General features: G+C 36.0%; 1 long non-coding RNA gene across 1 annotated transcript; it reads left to right on the top strand.

Annotated features, from left to right (window-relative positions):
- The first annotated feature begins 1,360 nt into the window (after positions 1-1,360).
- LOC111941753 (uncharacterized) lies at positions 1,361-18,644 on the top strand. Its single transcript, XR_015280097.1, has 4 exons — positions 1,361-2,694; positions 3,733-3,795; positions 10,694-10,837; positions 12,782-18,644. It is a non-coding gene; the product is annotated as an uncharacterized LOC111941753 (long non-coding RNA).
- The last annotated feature ends 7,660 nt before the right edge of the window (positions 18,645-26,304 follow it).

Below are 26,304 nucleotides of genomic sequence, written 5' to 3'. Positions count from 1 at the left end.
TTTCATTTCAGCTTGCACTATTTGCACGTTTTATATATAAAATAAATATTTTTTATGATATATGTATTTGTGTGCTTCAACATGTGCTACTAAATTTTACAGCCTTGTCAGTCAGTGTCAGTTTTTTTTCTTTGAAAGAGTAATTCCTGACCTACTGACCTAAATCTCCAGCCACAGCATGTTTGCTTGAAATCTGCTATTCTGGTATGAACACAGCTCATTAGAAGACTACCATATTCATGCTTTCTTCCTCACTTCATCAGTAACAGAATAACACAGTACAGCTCATTAAATAAATGTGAAGAAAAAGATGAACTGCTTGCATTATGATCTAAGGCTTACACTATTTTAAATGGTTCATGTCCAGGTAAATTACAAGCTAAATTTTGAATACAGAAAATGCAAAAATTGCAGCTGTTTTCATGCTGTCTGTCTACAGCTATCTGGAAGAGGAACCCAAAAAATGGACATGAAGAGAAATTTGAGCTAGAGATTGCACATAGTTTCTAATTCTGGGTACCAAGATCAAAGTAGGAGTCCACTTTCAACAACTGTCCTTACAGAAGTAGTTTATATTATAATCTGGTATGGGTTTTATTTTTTAAAAAAAGGAAACAAAATTTTACTATTTTCAGTACCATGGGATGCTGCTAATATTATTTACCGATTCAGTGATAACAGATTTTATATCTCTTTTGAATTTTAGTCTTGCTGTGTTTACAATTCCTTATCTTTGGACAGGGGATTTTGTCTCCGCTTAAGGATTTCTGCATAAAAGTAGGAGCTGAACAGTGTTCATATGTTGAGGCATAATTTATTTAACAAATTTAATTTTGTTTGTAAGCTCACATATTCTCAGTGCAGTTCAGTTAGAGCATTTTTCTCTGTATTTTCACGTTACTAAACGATCAAGAGTGTAATAGGGAAGATCTGTGTATGGGATTGATATGGTTATATTAAAAAAATGCTTAATTCAACATTGACAACTTCACCACATGAGGTCAAGAAGTGCTGACATAATATCCCCACAGGGTTTTTGGAAATAATAACGGCGAAGACAAGAGAATGGAAACAGTATGTAAGACAGATAGACTGAACAAAAAGAACAAGAGACTATTTTGTAGAAATTATTTCCAGGGTTCAAAAAATTACTGCACATCTAACTAAAATCCAATTGTTCTCCTCCATGGTCTTCAGAACATTTCTGTTTCTCACCAAAAGTTACACAGAATATTTTTGTTTTCTGTTTTATAATATTTTAAATGAAAAACATATGAATGAGGTTTATGCAATAACATATGGAAGTCATTAATGTTGCTTTCGTTCTCAACTAAGTACTCAGTTCTGTACTCCTTAAGTCAGAAAAACTCTTACTGAAGTCACTGTGAGTTTTTCTTGCATAAAAGGAAAAAAAAAAAAATGAGTAATAAATGTAATGATCTGTAGGCTACTAAAATTGCTCAGTGACCCCTATGTCAGTCCCTTTTAATAATGTATACTTTTTTGCAGGATATAAATTCTCACTATACAGTGAGTGATTGTTTTCTATTCAACTGGGGACCAATTTGGTTTCCACAAAATCAAATGCAAAACTCCAACCGACCTCTACAGGAAGAAGGATTAAGACTTTTACATAGTTTCTTTATAAGAAATCTTCTGTCTCAACAGGCTGCCACCTTCTCAGTTAACTACAGATATGTGTGGGCTGCTGTATCAGTGTCAGTCACACATTTCTAGACAAAGAGAGTGCAGAAAACTTTACCTGAATATTGCAAGCTGAAAATTGCAAAAATAAGATACACTCAAACCTCTATATATTGTCTAAAGAAAGACCCTTATTAGCCATTCAAAGAGATGAATAAACAAACAAACAACAAAGAATCAGATTGTTTTTCAATTTACAATGTTTTGAAGTACTGTTCATCTTGATCTCAAGCTCATCGGAGTCAATAGCAAAAGGAACCTCTCACAGCAGTAAATGGAGTAGATTCAGAAATACTTTTGCCTTTGTGAAGCAAAATATATAGATAAGAAATTTTGTTAGTATTCCAAAATAAAGATAGAAATGTTATGTCAAGTCTCAGAATTCAATTCTGCTCACATTCCCTGTTATTGTCTTTTTATACTTCTGTATTATTCTTCCACAAATTGCTCACATTGGTCATTTCTTCAAGCCGTAACATCTTTGTCACTGGAAAATAAAGATGAAAAATGAAGACTGGAAATAATTTTCAGTAAAAAGTATTAAATAGAAATATAAAATGGCCCAATCTTTATGTAATCCCTGGTCTTTTGTATAAATGCATGTATGTATCTGTGAAATAACACCATGTTTCTGAAAATACATGTTCAAAGGACAAATTCATATAGACTTACATAGTATCCATAGTACATTAGAGTAAAATATTTTCTTAGAAATTGGAAAGAAAAACTCAGAAAACACTGCAGTACAATGATTACTTGCTCCAATGTTTTTCTTGGAACTGGCTGATTATTCAAATCTCTGTACATTCATTATCAGCTTCTTATTCCTTAGAAATTCATTGCAAGATTTGATATAAAGCAAGAGAGAGACAAGAAAGAGGAAGAGGAGAGAGAGAGAGGGAGAGGCATCTGAGAGGATTGCCATCTAGGTGTCTTTTAAACTGAGTAACAGGAATTCAATCTGGTGTCATACTGCATATCACTCACACTGTAAGTGTTGCCGAAAGCAAATTTATAATAATTATTTCTCTAGAACTTCATAAATAATCTGGCTGGCAGTGGAAGAAAACTGTTGAGGTTGATGCAAAGTTTTATTCTATGTAGAAGGTAATAAATTATCACCAAAACTGAAATGTGTTTTGGAATGTGTAGGTTGCTTCATAACATGCTGATTTGATTCTTAGTAAAATACGTGTGAAATGTCAGAATTTCATGGACAATAAAATTTTCTGTATTCACTGGTACAGATGCACTCCACAAATTAAAGGAATTCCAATGTGCATCTCCTTTGAAATTTTCTTTTACTGTATTCCTCATAGTTGTTTCTCTCACATGTCATTCAGTGTCGTGTTCCTATATTTGTACTTGTTTTATGAGAATCAGATCATCTAGGCAATATTTTGGAGGGTTCTGAGAATGAGAATGGATTGTTCCTCTTCTTTTCACCCTCAAATAACTCTCAACTGTAAAAAGACAAGGCTATGAAATACTTTACTATTCTAGAGTTAAATTTTAACATAATTCTATGCTGTTGTGATTACATATTTACTTAGATGTGGATTACACAGAAATCACTGGATGGGAAAAGGCCAACTCAAACACTTTTCCAGCAACCTTTCCAAGTTAAATCAAAGGAAATATTCAGGCAACAAAGAGTTCTTTACTTTAGCAACCAATGCTTAACTACCTTAGGGACTACTGACAGATTCTCTGTTTCCTGGTAGGTTTCTCATAGATGTTGGAAAGATGTTTCTGGAAGGTCAGGAGGATAATCATTAATTTGTATGTGGCTTTCTCACATGAAATGTCTGTGACTCCTATCCTCTTCCTACTTTAATGAAAGGTTTGGTTGTGCTTGTTTTAGGAACATGACTAATTATAAATTTAGTTACCAATTAACTTATTGATTGTCACTAGCATCTAAGCATCTTATCTGCAACTAAAAGTGACAGAAAAAAATCTGTCTTTTCTGACACTGACATTGCAAAACTCATGGAGATAACATTTCCTTTCTTTTCATTTTACTAGATGTGAAACATTTCACTTCTGTGAAAAACAGAAGAGGGTATCCTGTCTCAGTGGATAGAACAGGTAAATCTCCACTGATTCAAGTGGTGCCAGAATTTTACCCATGAGGTTCAATCAGTGGGACAAGGATTGCTCCATGTATACACTGTCTGTGATTTTCTGAAGAAAATGCTATTTCCCAAAGTTTAGTTCGGTTTACTGAAGATTTTCTAACACACTGGAACATTAAGCTATGTTGAAAGTAAATACCACATATAAATATTATGAGTGCTGTGCCACTATTTTGTTTACCTCAAATTTAAGTAAACCACTTTGCAAAAGTAAGCAAGAATAAACATTGAAAGAGAAGGTCTGGAGGTATCAGAGTAGATGTCCTATTGTAGCTTAGGAGAAGAAGCAGACTTCCTTATTAACACAGGATGAAGTTTATCACATCATTTGTTCTTTTGTACCTCTAAAACTGTTGCAGATGAGCCTTATTAACCATTATTCCCATTGTGGAAACAAAATTAAGTCCCATGGTTATGCAGTTGGAGGATCCCTATGTGATGCAACTAATAGTCAAAACACCTCAGAAGGAGGTGGGCCTCTGCTTTGTATTTATTTACATATATATGTATAAAAATATGTGAAACGTACACATACCTATATATGTACATATATGCACACACACATGCTCCCTCAAGTCCTAAGAACCTGAATTGCTCTTTTTAATAATTTGGCACTTTTTCCCACACTTCCAGTACAAAGAACATAATTGTGTTTTGTTCTCCTAGAGACTAGAGTGCTGAGATCAGGTTTTCCATTACCCACTTAAGAGGATTAGAACAATTTAGCTAGTACCCAGAAAGTGTATAACTATCATTGTATCCCATGCTTTATGTCTCTTCCTTCAACTTTTTCAATTAACCTATATCCAATGTCATTCATCAGATTCCTTTTTCCTAGAAAAAGAAAGAATCACAGTCACAGAAATACTAGCTTGTACTACAAACATGGGAAAATCCTACTTCTCACAATTAAATAAGAATTTTTAATGAGCTTTATAGACTAAAAATTATAACAGCTAAAGACAGCATGTTATATATACTAGAAAGAACACATGGTAAATATCTGAAGGTGAACTGAGTTTATTTGTCCAGCTCAGATATAGATATGTCACTGTGGTAGCTTATCCCAAGACAAGTCAGTCCTATGTGATGCACAGAAGGAAAGAACTGACAGAAACTTTCTATGATTTTCATTAAATAAAAAAACATGCTTTAAACCATTCTTTAGCATCCTGAACATAAGCATCTGTGCTGTAGCAAAGAATCTACATAGATTATAGCAGACAGTTATGAGACATATGTTTTAAATTGCTTTCAATTCTTACTGTAAATGACTGGAATTATTCTGTATGAATTAAATATAATGTAATACAGATGTTGGATGTGTTAAAATTACTGGTTTAGGGACAGCAGTTTCTGAACACATTCTATCAATGAACCTAATTCACACTCAAGAGTTTCTACTGCTTGTCAAAAGTAATGGCATCAAACGTAACATAGCTATTCAGCAAGAGATAATTTAATGTGTAACTAGTCAATATTTTACACCTAATCAGTCGTTCTTTGAAAAGTTTAGGCTTAAAATCAGAATGTAGTTTAATGTTCAACATTCTTCTTTGTCAATAACACTGATATAAAACATGTTGTCCATCAGAATATCTTTTTTTGTTGAATTAATCAGTTCAACATCTTCTTAGCTACACCTTTCCCTGTAAGTAATACAAGCTATTATACTTAATTCTGAGTCTTAAATCCATTGAAGAGTTCCTCTTCTGCACTGCAGTGCACCCTTCCTTTCTATCAGGCCTTATCACAGGCCTTATCTGGGAGGCATTATCTGCCAAGCACCTGCAGAATTGAGCAATAATCCTTCATTAAATTTCTATAAAGGAAGAAAGGCTGTTAAACAAGCTGAACAAAAGGATTTACACTCTTTTATTTAAATAGGAAGTCAATTACAAAATGTATGCTCCTTCAATGAGCTGAAAGCTCCTGACACTACTTCTGGGATCAGCATTCCGAAAGTTTAATTTTTCAGTTTTGCTTAGCATAGAAAAAAAATCATGCTACTATGAAATAAATTCACCCTTTACACCAGCTCTAGGTTTGGGCAAGCTAGCATAAATGCACATTTTACTAAGTCTTGCATAGTAACCATATTTCATATAAACTCTAAGCTTAAAGAAATCCATTTCTTCGTATTATGTTTAATATTTAAAGAGCTGAAGACAAAGTTTATTAAATTACCTCCATTAAACTAAGCTCCAGAAAGGCAAGCAGCCCAAATATTAACTTAATTCCCACTTGCCTTCGCCCTGTGTCACATTAACCTATTGTTAGTTTCGAGTTTGTTTGCTTTGTCATAGGAGTATTCATTCACAGTTTTCTGCCCTACTGAGTGATCCTATTAAAGATGATCCCATTTATTTAATCTCCTTCCTGAACAACTATTTTACCCATAGCTCTCTCTGCCATAGTTCTGGAAGTCTTGCCCTGCCTAGCAGAGCTTGCACTGTAGGGTCAGAGCTTTCCAGGTGTGCTACTGCTAGGAAAAATAAGATTAGCTGTTCTTTCCTCTTTTCCTCTGTTCTTTCCTGAGGGAAATAACGATTTTCCCGGGCATAGAAGAAAAGTGTATATAATTTTCATAGACCTGGTTACCTTTGCCCTTATTTTGACAGTGTAATGAGAAGCAACTAAACCGTGAAGCATTTTAAATGAGTCCAATAATTGAAAAGTGCAGGATCCATGCTGCACTTGCCAATTCAAAAATTGCACAGTCAGAGGAAAAACTGACCTGCTCTCAAGGTCATATCTTGTTAAAGTCTCAGATCCACTTAAATTTGTGGATATATGTTCAACAGTCTAAAGGTACTTCCCAACATTGATAGGTACTGGCAAAAGAAACGGTTAGAATTCCTACAAATTATTCTGTAAAATCCTACAGCCTTGTACTGTAGCAAAGTAAACTTCTGAACTGATGTCTGCTGGCAAGTGCAGCCGGATGCCTTCCCACCAGAAGGCATTTTATATATGTGTATATATATATATATATATATATATATATATATATATATATATATATATAAAATTATTATATAATAATATTATATTGTATATATTATAATAATATATAATATATTATAATAATATTATATAATTATTATATATAATATATATTATAATATATTCCACGCAATAGGAAGTCTCCTGGTACTCCTGGTGGTGGGAGCCCCTTGGTGCATTATTTCAGTACCCTGGTGTGGTGGGGTTTAGCGCTAGCTAAAATTACCAGGCCACTTACCCATTTTTTGCTGTGAGATATGGATTAGGAGAAGGGAAAAACTGGCTTAAAACTTAAAAGGAATAAAGAAACTTTATTAACAGAACTACAAGAATAAGAAACCAGACTAAAATCTCCAGAAACCTTTCCTCCCCCTGCCCAACTTTTCCTTCCTAACTGATAACATAAAATTTGGGCTTTTGAAACAGTACCAACTATACCATAGTCTTTTTATCAGTCTGTGTAGGGAGATGAGTTTTCTCTTGTTATGCCATGGAGACTTCTCCACAAGAAAGAATTGTCTCCTGGCTTTTCTTTTTTATGAATAGCAGCTGCCCAGGCATAAATTCTGCCCTTGTGCCCTCCTCCCATTTTCACAGCCCTCCTACATCTGTGTTCATGGGCCATGAACTCATGGGGTATTATTTTAAGGATGAGTTATTCAAAGGAAAAGGTTCTCTCCATCTGTCTCTGTGATATCTCTGAGAACAGAGGTTTTCTTCTCTCTCTGGCAGCAAAGGGTCTTCATCAGCTCTCATCTCTCTCTCTGTTCAAGCATCTCATGGGATCACAGCTACTCCAGCATCTGCTTGGCTTCATCAATGGATGCCTTTGCTCAAATCTACAGTTTGAATACATCATTCTCCCAATACTCTTTCATGAATTAATGGGGATTCATTGTCCATTTCCATGGCCCTGCCAAAAGAATATTTCAGCCCCATTCAGCATCTCCTCATCCTTCTTTCATCTGAGGCTTGACTCTTTCTTTTACTGACCTTGGTTTTTCCATGTTGTCTTTCTACGTGTCATCACTCTTTTGCTCTCCCTGGAGAGAGGATCGAGGTCTGCAGGTCTCATCTGTGTAGTGGAAGGCTTAAATCTTGCCCAGGCTGTGGCAGGGAGTCACGGTGTTGGATTACAGCCTGCACTGGTGCCTCCTGGGTGGCAGCGCTGGGGTTTGGGTGTTGGAGAGATGTTGAGAGGTCAGCAGCGGTGGTCTGGCCCAGCCTAGGGCTGGGGGCCCCCCTGGGAAGGGCTTTGGTCCCCCCGCTGGGATGGGACCCGGAGGGTTTCCCGGGAGGGGCCACAGCAGAGCCCGGCCCAGCCTGAGGGAGGCCCCGCAGTCTCCATCCCCTGCCCGGGAGCCGCTGAGATCCGAGCCCAGGCCGCACAGGCCACACAGGCCACGGGGGAGCAGGGCCACCCTCAGCCAAGCTCTGCTACCTTTCAAGGCCAGACACACAAAAAAAAAGAAGTTCCTGGGCTTGGGTTTTAAAAGGTGGCATTCACAGAGGTGGACTTAATTTTTAGTGGTGCAGAATATTGTCAGCTCTCAGAACTGGACAGCTATTGGCCTATCAGAGGCACAGAAGAAGCTCTCAGCAGCTTCTCCCAGAGAAATCACTTCTGTGGGTGTTTCCCACTTATTTTCCTAAATGTCAAACCAGCACACCTGGCCTGCTGGCTCTCTCCTTTTCTGGGAGCTGTGATCTATCAGCTGTGTAGCTAATAGTTTTGTTATTGTGTTTCCCCCAAAGCTGTGAAAAATTAATGAGCCATACAACAGAATGCACACGTTCTCCATCTAAGACTCTGATCCTTGCAAATAAATCTTTGCTGGATAGTTGGTTTTGTGCCTCCCTGAGCTCTCATGGTATCAGTGGGATTCTGCATGGGTCCAACACAGCAAGCTCATGAACAGGACTGAGCTTGATGGACTGAGCTTGATGCAGCCTGTCCCTAATATAAATCTCTCTGTGACACCACAAGAAGTCCACATGATCAGAAAGATATCTTGCAAGCATAACTCTTGGGCCAAAATCTTTTTTTTTTAACTAATACTTGTGTTCCTTTGACTGAAACAAGTATTTGTGAAAGACTTCTTTGATTATCTTCCAAAATAAAGGCTTTTAGGTAGTATTTTAGTTTCCTTTGATATTTTTGTGGCACAAAGTAATGAATGAAGATCATTCCTATATATTTTCACATTCAATGAGCTTTAGAAGCTAGAGTCTCTAGAATTAATCTAACTCTAGAATTCTTCTAGCCTAGAAGACTATCTAGTGTCTTAATTATATTTAAATACCAACAGATAAAGAACCATATGCTAACAAAAATCAAAAAGTATCAAATAGAAACAATATGGAAATACAACTGTCAAAGAGACTACCATTTCAGAGATATCACTATCTATTTATCTGAATTCTCCTATAATTAATAGACAGGTATTTTTGTATCTATTGTAAAGGCATTACAAGACTCAGAGTCAGGACAAAAATTCAGACATTCTGATAGGAGTTAGGAGCATCAGAGACTTTGTACCACTGAAGAACACAGTGCAATGATATTTTTCGTATCTATCCAATGGATCGAGCTTTTAAATTTGTCAAAGCATTTCAATAAAGCATGTTAAATACCTAAATACTTTTAGTGTTGTAATTCAATATACCATGCCAAAGAGCTTTTAGCGAAAACAAGGAAAGAAGCAACAAAGGTATTACAGGGATTTAACATGTATTTCCTAATGAGCAAAGGGTACGAGAAACTTGCCAAAGATATACAGGAATAATTAATTTGAAATCATTGAAGTTTGTCCCTTTTGCACTGAGATTTTCTTTAATCCTAAATTCACAGCTACTTTGACACTGTTACAAGTAGAGCATTAGTATGGTCACTTTGAAATGACACAATAGCTCAAATGAATTTAGCTTTGTTATGGGATGCCATTATTAGAATAGATTAGCTCTTACATTTCCATATTTAATTACAGCAAAACAGATTAAAGAATCCATTTATGATTAATTAGAAAATAAAATAGAGTTGTATTTATCATTAAATACACAGTATTAAATGTATTAAATACATTTAATATCATTAAATGTCACAGGGAAGTAATAGGGTAGTTCAATACAAATTAAGCATTTCTGACATCTTAATTAACAAATAATTTGTTAATACAGAACCTGACATTACAATATCTTCACTTCTCAAATATTCCTAATTCATTATTTTAAAGGAAATTAATTTGTTCAGCATTTCAATTAATATTCTAAGCTAATTATATGGTAATGATTTTGTTATTGAAAGTTGAATCTTTTAAATCTCTGCTGAAATTTACAGGTAAGGCGGAAGAGGAACCATGTTACATAGATCAGAGGCTAATTTTTTTTCTCAACAAAGGGCTTTTTCATAGAAATACTTCTGACAGCTTTAGAATTACATTTACTATCTCCTATAAAGAAAATATCAGAAATAATTGCTTTGGCTCCCTTTTTCCAGTTTTCTTAATATTTATTTAGCTTTCCCTATATAAATAACTTCATCTTTTATCAGATCCAGAAATTGTGATAACATCTCCTGCATAGGCCAATTTTGAAGTTTTAAAATTAATCACATAAGAAGTTGATCATTCCCTGTAACTTAATTGTGTTTTGCCAAGATTTTCTGGTGGGACCACTCTAATTAATCATCTACTTCTGTTCTCTAGTTCTGCCAGACCTTCTTCCTGGCTAAAAGCAAAATTTATAGTGATAGAAAAAAAATGAAAATAATTCTGAATGGTAGTTTCTGGGTTTTGTCAACACACCAAATTTGACCAGCTGTGCTTTCTGCACACATCTGGGGGAAGACACAGAGCCACAGGAACTTCTGAAGTGTTGATGTCACCTGAAAAGCAGAAGACTGAAGGATGCTGGGACTCTGCAGGGAGTTTAAGATCAAAAGTGCATCACTTCTGTATTAATATGAAGATCCCATTTCTGTCCTGGGTCAGGTAAAATAAAACAAATTACTCCTTCTATATATTGTGTTATTTTAATCAAGAGTGTTGTCCCAGCCTCATATCTCAAAAAGACTGTAAGTTTAAGCCTTCAGCTTTGCAACACTTGTAATCAAATGGGCCTGCTACCTCAGTAGTGGACACTCCAATGAGGCTGAAGGGTCACACTGCAGTTGTTTTGCCCTCATTTAGACTGTTACATTCCAGTAAAATAAACTTCTCAGGCAGTGCAGAGCAAGCAGTGTGTGGCCTCTAGGGCTGCATAAGAAACGAAGTATTTTTATCTCATCACTTTCAAGACTGATACCACAGAATTCCCTTCCAGGTAATTCAAAGACAAGAACTTGTAATTTATTACCTTTGGAAAGCCTTATTTCTGAAAGCAAGAAAGCAACTTTATAGGGACAATTATTCTCAGAGTTTTAGCGTATTTGACTATATTTATCTATAAAGAGATTTTTAAAAATGGATGTTGACATTACGTTTGTGTTTTACACTCTGAAGTTACTTAATGATGCTATTACAATTTTATCTATTATTTTTTTTCTTAACATTTATCCATTTAGTCCATCTTACATCCATGTAGTCTTTAATATAAGCTGAATAGAATGTCTTTAACACTATATATGTGAGAACCAACATCATAGAAAAAACAAGATACTGTGCTGTATTCCTGTATTTCAAATCATCCAATTAAAGGAGTAACATTCACCTGACGCTTCCTGACAGAACTGATACATAAACAATGCTCTGTGTTTCCTAATTTTTGCAACTGCCATGATATTGAACTCCTATAAGTTCAATAAAAGGCAACAAGTCCAGAGCTAATGAAAATCAGGGTTGGGTACCCAGCACGTGAAATAATACGAACATTTTCCAGGTAATATTTTTTTAAAGGCAACTTTCACTCCTTAATCTTGGAACTACATGAGGAATTTCCACTGACACAAAATTCCATGCCAAAGACAAAGGGAAGAAGTCATTATGGCTGTCTACTCCAAGTAAAGTAATTAATTGTTTTTTTTATTATAGTACCAGATTTAAGAAAATGTACAGTATTATTTATAAAGGACACGTTTCAATACAGTTATGTTTCGATTTGTATCTGAACCTTTTCATATCTAGAAGAAGTTTTCATTACTTCTACTACTGCTTGTTCAATGATATAAAATAGTTTTACAAGTATCACTATTATATTCTGAAAAGTAGTTAAAAGTTGTGGCATGTGTTTTGAAAGATGAGAAGGTGATTTACCTAGAATAATGCAACAAATAATTTCAAGAACTGGGGACAAATGTTAACAATCCCAATTGTTAATCATGCACTATACCCAGGCAAAGATACTTTCGACTGAAATAAAAGGCCATTACTACTTGTAACAAGTCCAACTCTTATGATTTTATGTTTAAATAAATCAGCTTACTGAAGCAACCAAAGGTCTTTAAGTTTATAGATGAAATGGTCTTGTTTGTTGTCTGCATACAGTAGGTGAAGAGCTAATGGGTCACTTTCCAGACTAGAAAAGCAAATACCGTTAGTATTTTTGAAATCTATCCAAGCTGCAAGTGGTTATAGAGTAATTGGTGTACTGTAATAGCTGGCCTGCTGCTGAACTGAACAGGATACCTGGTCTAGACATTTAGGCACAGATGACAGAATCCTAAATTATGCTCTGCTTGTATGTATGTATGCGTATTTCATACACTTAAACTGCCTAAGTAGACTTCAGTGAGCAAAATGCTAGGACAATTAATATATTTTTTTCAAGGAAATCAGTTTTTATAACACTTTCTTTTCAAATTTAATTCCAAAATTAGTTTATTTTCATGTTATTTTTGAGGGAGTAAGGTTTAAATGCCACAGCAATAAACTTCAGAGGGCAGGTTGTTTTTATTTTCTACTAGCATCTCTACTAAATCCAGTTTTTCCTTCTCACAGCACAAAACACGTGATCTTCAGCTGAAGATTTTCACTGGAGTCAGGGACCCCTAACTGCTAATCTGACCCCTCCAGCAGAGAGGAGGAGAAAGAGAGAGAAAGAACAACTTGGGATGCCTTTCCTCATAAGAAATTTCATTTGTGCATCATAGGAGATTATAACATTCCTGCAGTTAGTTCGATGATACCAAATATTTTATCAGATATTCATTATAAAAAATAGCTGAGTAACAACTTCAGAGTAGTTGTTGTTCAGGGCATTTATTCAAGACTGGATACCCAAAATGATCTAATGAAAATAGAATTAGAGACAAAACACCCTGGTTAGAAACATCCTATGGCTTGATGATCAGAACACCATTCCTGAGGACATATGATAAACTTTATTTTCTACATAAAAAGGAGGAAAAGGTGTTGCCCTTCATGTACTCCACTAACCACAGATGGAGTGCTTGGCAGCAGATAGATAAAACACTGGAGCTGCTGGCAGCAACCGCAGCACGAATTTGGGGATTCTAAATACGATCCTAACATACTTTCTTCCAGCTAGAATTATGACCTAAAGTTAACTCAGCTTCATTATTTTAGCTCAGCTTTTCATATCCATAAAAACTCCAGTTGCAAGCTAAACCTGGAAAGAAAAAAGAGGACTAAAAAGGAGACAGGTAGAATTGGTATCTCATACAGCTTTTGGTATTGTTCTGGTGAACAATGCGATCATTCTCATTCACTTTATTTTTGCCAATATTTCCCTCAACAGGCTTAACAATTGCAAAGGGAATAGGTTTCTTGGGGACGTTGTGGAGTCTCCCTCCTCAGAGATCCTAAAAAGCTGTCAGGATACCACAGCAATTGACTGTGGTCTCACTGAATTAGGGAGTACCTTGATGAGCTGTTGAGGGGTCCTTCCTATACTGGGTGAATTAGAGGCTTGAATCAGATGACCTCTGGAGATGATACGTACACAGCCCTGAGTTTAATGACCATGAGGCCAAAGGGAAAAGCAAGTAAATAAATGTCCACCTTTCAAATAAAACAAGACAAGAACAAGCCAAATTGCAAACTCAATCAAAAACCATTGCAAACCATCAAAAACTATGCCGAGGCAATCTCCTTTCTTCCTCAAACAGCCCAATTGTCCCCTGAGCAAAAGAAAGCACATGTATTGGGTTTGTCCAGAAAAGCTCTTGATAAAGTTCACATGACATTACACACAAGTACAGAAGCATGAGCCAGAAGAAAACAGTACTGGGTAATGCCAGTTGTCATTACTAGCACACTGTCAACACAGCTGCCTTGAGCATAGTTTCGCATATGGTTTTTAAAACTTTACTCCACCATTACTCAGATTATGAGGGGGAAAAATTGGGGAAAACCCCATATATGTTTATTAGACATAAACCAAAATTAAAGAGAGAATAAGCATGCTGGAGAACAGTATCTGAAAATAAAGTTATAAATTTCAAATCAAGGTCTGAAAGATGCTACTTAGTTCTATGAGTCTATCACCCTTGTAAACTCATCATTTCTTACAAGTAGAAGAGTTTCATGTGATTAGATAGAGATATATTTATTTGCATAAATTTGTGTGTATATAGATACCCATATGTGTATATGTGCACATATGTTTATGTGTATAAATACATGTTTATATGCTGTGTTTATTTGTGTATGTGTAACATCAGCCAAGGCAGATGAAAAATAATGTCATGGACAAGATGACAGAAATTATCCCATTCCATGGGATCTTCTGAACAGGAGTCAAATCAAGACTTCAGGAAGTTTTGACAATCTGCAAAGTCCCTTAATTGAGTTATTAGCAGTGTCTCACTGGAAGGGGAAAAGCTATGATATATCTGGTAGGCATTTGACCTTTCTGCTGAACAGATCATTACTATCAAGTAAGATTAAGAGTGGTTTCCTGTTCTAGTCTGACTTGAAGCTTAACCACACTGGGGAAGATCATATGCTACAGGAATTGATTTACTGTTGGAAACAAAAACATACTGGAAACAGTAATGTAGAATAAAATTAAATCCCCCAGCTCTCCACCCAAAACTAAAGAATAGAAAGAAACACTTGTGAACATGCCTGCAGAATTTTCATAGCCTTAAACTAATTAAATAAAACACATTTTTCAATCAGTATACTGAAACAGTTTGTCATCTACATCCACAGATAATTTAAAATAATTCTTCCTAATTTTTATTCTAATGAAAATCTTGGCCCAGAAATCCTCCCATACCACTGTTTTGCAACAAGTATGTAGACATTCCCTAGACATAAGCTCTGACAGGGGAGAAAAACCCAAGCATCAAAAACAAATTCAAAAAATCAGGGAATCAACCAAAGTATTGCTAAGCCAAAACATAGTATGTATTCCTCAATTATTGTTTCTAGTCTGTGAAATTTTCTTTATTGATATTTCCCATTGCTTTGGAATTATCAATTACCTTCTTCAATAGAGAAAATCTGTGCATTTCCAAATGTCAGCAATGAGCAGCAGCAGATGTATGGAAAAACAAGGCAAGTTTACTGATTAATGCTGATTTGTACTTCATGTTACAGTCACTGCAAGTAATCTAACCAAGAAAGTAGAGAGGTTATCCAGAATGACAGAGTTAAATTACTGAAAAAGATTTTGCCAGTTTACACATGTAAATCATATTTAGATGGTGATACCAGTAAAAGGAAGTGAAGTAACAGGTCATGATAGCACAGAGCTTGAGGGACAGTGGGGGTGGTTACAGGAGAGATTGATCCTTGTCCAGAGTTCTCAGTTTTATACTCTGAAAAGTAAATAAGCAAGTTGTGAGATTCATTTTGAAAGTGTTTCAACTGCTTCAGTTTTACTCAGTAATTTGTACTGCCCTGAGTTATGAAATCTATGAAATAGTTTTTTAAGGCTGATTCATCCACAAATCAATCCTAAAAACACCAAATGACATACACAGACTGGTTGTACCACCTGCAGCATCTGATAGGCTTCCTTAGGCTGTCTGTAAACATGACATCCCTTCCTTAAACAAATCCAGGTGTTACATCACAGAAGCAAGGCACTTGATTATTCTTGTTTTTCTTTGGGTAATCAGTGCCTGCTGAGAAGTCAGGTCAATTGGACAAACACTGCAATTTTTTCATGTTACTGAATGTTCTTGGATTCCTTTCCTATACAATAAACAGGTCATATTATCTTCCTTGACTCTTAGCATCTAGATATCCCATTCGCCCAGGATGGCAATCATCTCTTACATACACGAAAATAAAATCTTTTTCAATATTCAAAATGTCGAGTCCTAACTTTTACCTTAGTAAGACAGCTATCATAGGGTATCAAATGGTTTGGCAATACCTGGAATGCTTACTGCATAGAAATGCACTCAGCCTTTCAGGAAGAAGAAGCTATGGCAGGAATGTAAGAGAAAACTTCAAACAAGATGGTGTTATTGTGCTTGAGAGGGAATGTCAGTATGGCCTTGCTAACTTCGCTTAGTCACTGCAGAACATGCTGCTGAGAGGAGCACTCGCAGTGGGGGCTGCTGATAGGTAAAAAAATGTAGAGGGGGATTAAGTATTTTCACAGAAGTATAGAAACATAGTGAATTAGCCAAACACTTAAGACAGCTGTTGCAAATGTCTGTCCTCTGGGAAGAAGTTTTTTCAACAATACCTAAAGTACAAGACTGTTACACAAGATGAAAACCAGAGTGCTCAGAATTGCTTACCAGCTGCTGGTGCACCATATTTATGAGTACATATGAGGCACAACTGAAACAGATAAAAACCATCATGGTCAAGCATTGAAGACTTCTAGTAATTTGTATAATTCTTTCTGCAAAGTCAATGTGAAAATTATTTATTAATAGTGTAATTAATAGTGTAATTGTAATTAACGTTACTTGTTAAATAGGTAATATCAGATAATACCAGCAAGTTAAAGAGTTTCATGAAGCAAGTATTGATATGAAAGACATCCATAAATTATAAAAGAATTCTAGCAAAAATAAATGGAAATGAAAGACTAATGATAAGTCAAAGCCTACTTCTTATTCCAGAAATTTGCAACCTGAAAACCAGAAAGCATCAAATGACTAAACATTTCAAGAAATAAATGTGAAAAAGCCCACTTGAGGACTATATTAAGAAACTTAAAAATGAAATACATCAGCATGGTCTACTGATGCAACCCTATGACTCTAGGCAAACTGAATTGCATCCACTTAGAGGAAAAACCAGCAAATGTTTTCTTGTCTTCTTGCCACTGAATTCTTAACAAGTTAGCACAGGTAACATAGGGTAATTTATGAATTACTTAGTTCAGCAACTGCCTACATTTGCAAGTTTAAGGACAGCCTACTTGTATATGAAAACAAATATTTAACTAAAATCTACCCTAACTATTAGGTTTTGGTTTTCTCTTTTTAAACAACTGAATTTTTCTGGTTTTTATACTGTTCATGTATACAAGACAGTAAAAGAAGTTTTAGTAGCACCACTCATAACTAAATGCACTCAAGAAAAAGAAAACATTATTGGCAACATACATCTAGGCAATTTCTTGAATAAAAATAAATTGATTACAAGGCATTTATTGAAGAGAAATAGAAAAGAACGCAACCTGAACAAATAAAATATTTTACATACATTACCAGCAGTAAACAGTAGAGAGGAAGTTGGATTCCCAAAAATGTGGTTAACCCTGCCAAGAGGAACAGCTCTTAGCTGTATCAGGTTTATACATTGCAACTACCTCTGAAGTACCAAGGACACAAGATCTCTTGTAGCATGTCACTGCACTGAGAGAAGCCACACTTTCGTGGAAGGGAATTGTAATATGCCGCTGTACCAGCAAAGCTTTCTAACAGGTACGACACTAAATGTACATTATATGTGCATTCTGTTCTGGAATATTTAAGGTATATCTCTAAAACCATATGGTGGATTTATTTTAATGCCTGAATAACTGCAGATAGTTTGTAATGAACTATTCTACATGCCATTCCTGTGTAGGGCAGCTGTATCAATGTTGTTGAAGCAGCGTCTATCTGTACAAGTGAATATGCCATACAGATAGAACTCAGTGACTGAAAAAAGAGATCACTAGGTACATCACCACAGATCAAATGACCTCAGCCAAATCCTGGTGGGACAGCCATGGCCCAGAGTGCATCAGGCACAGCATCACCAGCCATGCAAGGGAGGGGATTGTCCTGCTCTGCTCTGCACTGTAGGAGCGGACTCACCTCCAGTGCTGGGGGCCATTTTGGTGCCACAATATTAAAAAAACCCATTAAGTTATCAATCATCATCCAAAAGAGGGCCACGAAAAAGGTGAAGGACCTTGAGGGGAAGCCATATGAGAAGTAGCTGAGGTCACTTGGTCTGTTCAGCCTGGAGAAGAGGAGACAGAGGGGAGATCCCATTCCAGTTACAACTTCCTTGTGAGGAGGAGGGACAGGCACTGATCTCTTCTCCCTGGCACCCAGTGACAGGACCTGAGGGAATGGCCTGAAGTTGTGTCAGGGGAGGTTTAGGTTGGATATTAGAAAATGTTTTTTACTCAGAAAAACTACTGGGCACTGGAACAGGCTCCCCAGGGAAGTGATCACAGCACAGTCTGACAGAGTTCAAGGTGCATGCTGTGATTCTTCGGGATGGTCCTGTGCAAGGCTGAGAGATGACCTCTGTGATCCTTAAGGGTCCTTCCAATGAAGTATATTCTGTGATTCTCTTATTCTGTAATTGTTTCAAGGCCCTTTTGCCTGCTGACCTATTTCAGTAGTCTACCATGTCTGTATTTAGATAATAACATTATCATATGTTATGATTAAATAATAATATGATTAAATAATTCTCAAACTTGCAACTCAGATACATGTTTTCTTCTTTCTTACTGCTTAACTCTCTATTTTATTTTCTCCCCTCTAAAATCAAAGGGAGTATGGAGTACAAAATAGGTTACTGAAACTATTTTACAGTATAGGTTGTTTTCCATTTCTGTCATAATTATATCTTATTAGTCATGCTTTCCCTTCTCATTTTGTGACATTTTGGGTTGCCTGTTATAGAGAAGAGCAATAAATATGCCTTAAATACAAAAGACCTCATATACCACCCATGCCTGGTATATTTTTCTATATAAGTTTATAACTTATAAAAAGTTATTAGTATTGTTAGTATTTACATGAATGTGGGCAGTTGTTGAAAGGCCCTTAAGTATGGCTTGAACACATTAATTGTAACCTCTTAAAACAGGTCTGGGGAGATATGCTTTTTTCCCCTCTATTTATCAGCTGATGATTTGCATCAGTAATTTTAACACAACCATGCTGTTCTTAGTGACTGTCTAGTATGGATCAAAATTTACTACTTAATTAGGGTTACTTACTCAAGAACAGGTAACTTGCTACAGTGTTGATATCACAAAATTTTCATTAACAGGCACCTTCCTCAGGCATTCTTCTGAAAATTTTCAGGCATTACTAGAGACTGCATGTATCATGACCCAAAATTATCCTAATCCAGAAAATCTCTCCTGTTATAAAAACTGTGTGTGTTACAACAACCAGAGTTCTCATATTACTTGAAATTATTTATGCTATTTATGCTAGATAGCAAAAGGAACTGCAAAGACATGATTGCATGGGGTGCATTTTTTCCACTCACTTTAAAGACTGTAATAAAAGAAGCCAAACAAAATAAAAGGATAAAGCTGAAATGTACTGGAATCAGAGTCAATATGAAATAAAAAATACAACCTCTGATGTGAACACAGTCAAAACCTTTCTGTGTTTTACAGACGCAGAGGAAATGGCGATGAAATGAGTGAAGTTGAAGCGCTAGGCTAATACTTCATCTCCTGCCAAAAAGCCCAAACCAAACCAGAAAAACAACCAAAACAACAAAACCCCACAAAAACAAAAAATATAGAACCCCCCCACAACCTATGAGTCTCGTCTGACTATTATCCTGCACATAAAATAATTTTTGAAATGTCTTTAAGATGTCAACTAAATCTCCATACCTCATTAATAAAGATGGAAGAGCCTTGCCATGAACTTGCAGAGGCATTGACTGTGTGGTCTGCACTCTGAAATATTTTCTCTCTGTTAGTAACTTGAATGATTTATATACCAGTTCTAGAAATCTTAAACACTGCTACCACCTGCTGGTTAGTTTACATTTGAATCTACCAGCTCATCAGCAAAGAAAGGAGAAAAAGAGGAAAAGCATATTCTGAAATGCTTTTCAAAAATAATTTTCTTTGCTATTCCATCAACATTACCTAATTAATCTCTTTCTTTTGTCTTAGATGAAAAAAATTAGGATCATAAGTTGAAAAATCTTGCAATTTACAGAAAGAGTCACTTATGGTAAGAGTGGCCTGTAATATTACCTTCCTCCATTTTCACTTTTGTTTCCTGTAATATATCTTGTAACTAGGTCACAGTTGTATACTGTGGAGTCTTCCATGTTACAAGAGACAAATACATCAGCACTCTGTATATCTTTTACCAGCTGAGACAATGTTGAATTCATTGTTATGGTGTCTGTAGTTCAGAAAAGAAAATAAAAAAGTCTCTTGAAAAAACTGAAATAACCAGCAGCAGCATTTCCGTTGCGTTAATAAGACAGACACACAGCAGTTGTCATTCCAACTGGACCTTGCAGGAAAAGTTCTTATCTCTTAATGTTAATTAAAGTTAATGATAGCAATATAATTCTATGTTTAAAATCTTACTGCAACTGCCTTAGCAATAAACAATTAATACAAAAAAGAAGACACTACCATCACTGAAAAGCATACTGTTTCACTAGAAAAATGGCAAAAATCTCTCCTAAAATGATTTCTAACAAAGCTGTGTATCAAGAAGTTCCATTAAATATCCAAGTAAAGAGGAAGAGAAGTCCCTGCTTATATGCTTGGGAAAAAACCCAGCCAATAGCGTCCAGCAGTGAAATCCACAGGCAAAAGAGCCATGAAGAGTCTAAGACAAAATGCTGGGATCTGGATCTACACTTCTTCACATTTCCTTTATTTTCAAATCTATGATTATGTTCCAACCCAGATTACAGGTTCAGATCAAAATATCCCTAGAGTTCAGGTGCTCTTTCCTGACTCCAGTCATTTTTAAATGAGGTAATTGGTCAAGAACTGGGAAAACAATGACCAGGAATGGTGATGCATGTTTGTCTATTTTGTTGCTGAAGAGCTGTACTGCTGCATGTTGCAATTCCTTGGTAGTATTAAATTCTTCTGTAACTTTTTTCAGAATGCTGTAAAAATTTCAAGATTTTGGTATTTCCCTCATGTCAGAGTGAGATGTTAGGCTAGTTCTAAAGCAGAGTTAATTTTTTTTGTTTAATTTTCCAAGTATTATAATGTTAGTGATCGGCACAAAATACAAGAAAGTCTCTGAGCAAGATTTGAAATTATCCAGTGCTCGTGTATGATAAAATTGAAAATTCACTAATTAATACCAGACAAGTCTTTCTGTGGTACAGCCAAGAACAGAATCCAAGCCTTCAGTTTTAGATCAAAGGGGGGAATTTTGCCATTATATTCTTTCTTGATTTATCATCCCATTAAAAAACCCCAGACCTGAGCTTACAGAAAAAGGTGCATTTAAACTTTGCATTTGCGAAATATTTAAGTGCCTCTTTTATTTTATTCTTTTAAGTATTAGTTTTAGTGAGAAGAGAAGCAATCAGACAACCAAAGGCAAAAAAAATATTATTTTTGCTGTCAGCTGTGTTGAAAGCAAGATATGCTAGCAACCTCATAAATACACCTCACTGCATTTGTAAGATTTCTAGACCCCTTCATGTATTAATGGCTCTGACCAATCAACCCCTCTTTAATGCTTATGTTAAAAAAACCCATGTATTTTTGTTGTACTAGTCAGTACGATGCCATGATGTTCAGATAGTTTCTGAAATTGAATACATTTATCCTACATTTCCTTAAATCATCAATTCTTTAGTGATGAAGTAACAAAAGTGGCTTTAGCCACTGAATATTCCTGGCTAACCAGTCTGGAGAGTAATTGAACTAGAATGTACTACCAAACAGAAGAAAAGAGGAATAACAACGGGTCATATGAGGTGTATGTTCTGCTACACAACATGTTAAGAATAGCATTACCTGCATTGGCTTATTTCTGCTCCTGTTGGTGTCAGAGGGGCAAAGAAAGGCCATGGCTAGCACTTTCAAAGAGTGTACTCAAAGAATTCATATACACTCATAACATAGTGACCAGGCCTTTTCTCTCCTCTTTCATCAATGCTAGATCCAGAGCAACGGAAACAAGAAATTAGTTTGTGTATGCTGTTACCATGCTAAAAATATTTTTGTTATAATTTGATGCTATGTGGCAGTGGCTGAACCAAAAACTGGAAGTTTCCTGTCTTGCATCCTACGTCCTGCCATGGACCTAGCACCATGTGGTGCAGATGGGAACACCAATCACTCTGTTTCACTCTGCTGTTTTGTGTGCTGAACAGAGCAAGCTCCAGGAAGCAAACCCTTAAAAGTTTGGAAAAGGTTGTTCCATTGCATCAGTTATTCCACATTTGGCTCATTCTAAATATTTCCTGAGGTTGCTACTATGCATACTAAGTAACCAACTTCTCAGATGACCCTGTTCAAGGTAGTTTTCATATTCTATATCTGGAAAAGAACCCAAACCCCAGCACTTTAACAAGAGTTGGATTGTTTAGATTTGCATGTCAAAACAACTTTAGAAATAAATTCAGCATATAAATGGTTCTATTTTATCTCTAACAGCATCTCGACATCTAATGCATTTCTTCAAGTAAATTTCTTTTTGGCACAATTTGCACGTATATGAAAACCACCATGTAATTCGGGACAAGGCTACACATTTGGCAGCCTCTGCTCAAGAAAGGTCCAGAACAAGAACCATGAGGGATAGCACAAGCCAGCACTGAGATGCTTTGGGTGAGTTGCATGGGAGGTTTTCAGAGTGGTTGCTTGCACCATGTCAAATCAAAGCCTTTGGTATCATTTTGTTGCTTTCAGGAGCATTAAAGTCATGTAGAAAAAAATGCATGTATGTATCGAAGACTTTCTCAGTCCATTCAGAGTGCCCCTCCCTACCTCAAGCTCATTTAAGACCTAAAATTTTCCATTTCCTATCAGACATTTTCTGGGTTGTAACCTTCAGCATATAGAACTGTAGAAGTATTTTTATTTAGAAGTAGTCAATACAATGATTTTGGAAATTCAGGCATTTGACATTTTGTTTGGGCATTCATCACAGCCTTTATATACTCTTAATAGAGTCCTGTCTCACAGTTATTTCTGAAGTTATGTCCAGCAAAAGTTTGCATGATGTAAAAATAAATTCCATTTCAATTAGGGAAAAAATAATCTCTTCTGTGTATTTATTACCTTAGTATGCAGAAGGAAAAAAGTAAAAAAAGAAAAACCAAAACTAAAGAACCCTCCCAAAACACAAACAACCAAACAAAAGAACAACTGAAACCTAGAAACAACAACCTGGCAAGCATTTAAATTCTATAAATTATTAAAACTTCTAGAATTACAACTAATTAACTTCATATTCTTATTTGAGAAAGGAGTAATGTTGTGATCCCACTGTTTGGCTCTAACCTGCTTATTCCCAAGGAAAGCACAAAGAAGTTGGTAGAAATGACACAACTCCAACACCAGTGCTGGACTACCATGTATGGCCAGTGCCTGGTGACACAGAGGCATTAACCCAGCTTTGACTTATGCAGAAAGCAGCACCACAGTTGCAGCAAGAGCATTTTTATTACACAAATTGTACTCCAAATGAGAAACAGATTTTGCTGAAGTTTGGTTCTCAATAAAATGTTGCTTAACTGCTTTACAATAATTAGGGGGGGGGGGCGGGAAGGACAACATTTCATGTGTTATTTAATACTAATTAATTTTATATTAGTTTGTTGACATTTTTTTAATTCTTCTTGTGCTCATTGTAATTTGATTATACTTTTTAATGAAATCCTTGAATCTTCACACTGATACAGTGGCCAATGGCAATATTACAGAAATTCTTAGCACATTTTAAAAGAGATGGGATTTTGAAAAGGCTAGGCAAAGGACATGGAAGTAAAGCCTTCTATCAGTGGAGATTCTGGAGGCTGCTGAGGGGGTGAGATAAGGAAGGGAGGTGGCCCTCCAAGCACCTGAATGTATGACTTGGACATCCCTCTCAAGTGTGGTAAGTGGTTGGATTTTAACCATGTGACATTTTCAATTACAGTTTTGTTTCTGGGACACATCTTCAAAAGAGGAAAATTCCACTGAAGGCCAACTGGATGATATTGAAAGTACAGTGTTCACCTGGAAAATCTGCATGAAAATTGCCACATTATCTATATTATATATTCTCCACTAATATTGTCTGCTATTATTTCAGTGGAGGGATCACAACTAGACTACACTAAGGCATGTGGAATTAAGGACCTGCATCTCTCCTGACCCTTTGTAAATTCAATTTCTCTTAGAAAATATTATGCAGAGAAGTACACATCTGTCAAGATATTTCTGCATTTCCTCCAGAAAATAAATCTTGCCAATTTTTATGAACCTCTAAGAAGAGAGTGATTCACAGTGAAGAAGATGGAAGGCAACATGGAGGCCTATTCCTGCTCCTTCTGCTTATTCTTGAGAATGTACTTGATATTCCATGGGCTTTCTGATACAAGATAGTATTTCTATTCTATGGTCTGCACAGTCTTTTTAGGAAAGAATTTCTTACTTTTCTCAAGTATGAAGTGAAAAGATGAGCTTCTTAAATGCTCCTAGAGAAGTTGGTTGCCTTTGATAATTAGTGAGTGGTTCCTTATCAGTGCAGGGAATGGGAAAGTAGCTTATATTAATCCAACTTAAGAACTTCAGGGGAACGGTTTTTTTTAAAGATAAAGCAGTCTCTAAAGGAAAAGCACAATAAATAAAAATTCCAATTCCTACAAACATACGCCACCCTTACAAAACTGTTTTGAAAGATTTCTCATGTTGATCTGGTCAAAACAAGTTTGTTTAATAAAGTATGTTAATTTGTTAATCACTTATGCTCTTAAATAGCAAATAATATCTCATCCTGTTTATTCTAACTCTAATCCTACCAGATGTCTTTAAAAGAGTTGTTTGGGTTTTTTTCTTAGACCATTTAATTTTTTAATCTTTTAATCAGATCTAAACCATCTCTTTTGCTACATCTGGACTTCTCGCCAAAGAGTTATGTTTAAAAATGTGATCATTTTTCTCCTGTCATTACTCCACCACCACCTTCTATGCTGTGGGTTTGTTTTTTAATTCTTGGATATTGGGCTCCATCCTCTGGAATACCACAGAGATGTCTTTTCAACCAAATACTTACATCAGAACCTGTCACTGAAGCAGGACATGTTGTGTAAGTTGTTTCATAAGGTGTTTTATTTCAAAAAGCCATCTTCCAGATAACATTTTCATCTTGGGAACTGACATATTTGGGGGTGTGGTTTAGTTGGGATTTTTTAAACACATATGAAATACAAAATCATATTTCAGGAGCTATGTATTTGTCCAAGTTTTAAAAACCATTCAGCTGTGTGTTTTCAGTAGTTAGAAAAGCAAATCAATAAGAGTGTACAACAAAATATGTCTTCTCACAGGATCTTTCTATAGTAAAGATCTTTGTCAAGATCTGCTTTTAAGATCTACTTTCAAGGAAAAATTATATAATACTATAGTAAATTTATGAGAAATAGCAAACAGCTTGAAATATGTGAATAAAATGACCCGAAAATGTGTATAAGTTAACAGCTTGCTGAATAAACTTTAAAAATCTATAATTACAAGTGCCAAGGGAAGAATGGCAGTAACATCTGAATCCACTGAACTAAATCCATTGAGTGGGCAACAAAACACAGGGTGAATGAAAGACAGTGTCAGTAAACACAAGGTGATGTATACTGGCAGGAGGAATCCCAACTCTACTTACAAAAAGGAAGGTGAAGGCAAGTGTCTATTACCACTCCCGAAGCAGGACTTTGGGGCTACAAATTTAATAAAAGCATTATCCTCTTCCTTTTTATAAGCCTCTTTATAGTACTAGAAGGCAACAATGAAGAAAAGGCTCCCCCAAAAACTTTCTTCTCTAGGCTGAACAACCCCAGTTCTCTCAGCCTGTCTTCAGGAGAGGTGCTCCAGCCCTCTGATGATCTTCAGTGATCTCCTCCCAACCTGCTCTAACAGATCTACATCTTTCTTGTGCTGAGGATGCCAGAGCCAGATGCAGAACTCCAGGTGAGGTCTTACAAGGCAAAGTAGAAGGGGAGAATAACCTCCCTCAACCTGATGATCACTTCTCTTTTGTTGTAGCCCAGGATATCGTTAGTGTTCTGGGCTGGGAGTGTACACTGCCAATTCATATCCAGCTTTTCACCCATGAGAACCCAGAAGTCCTCCACAGGGCAGCTTCTGTGACTTCTTCCCATCTGTACTTATACCTGGGATTATGCCAACTCAG

This window comes from Cyanistes caeruleus, chromosome Z (assembly GCF_971803275.1).
Source record: "Cyanistes caeruleus chromosome Z, bCyaCae1.hap1.1, whole genome shotgun sequence".
NCBI classification, from domain to species: Eukaryota; Metazoa; Chordata; class Aves; order Passeriformes; family Paridae; genus Cyanistes; species Cyanistes caeruleus.
This window is presented reverse-complemented; position numbering and strand designations above follow the sequence as displayed.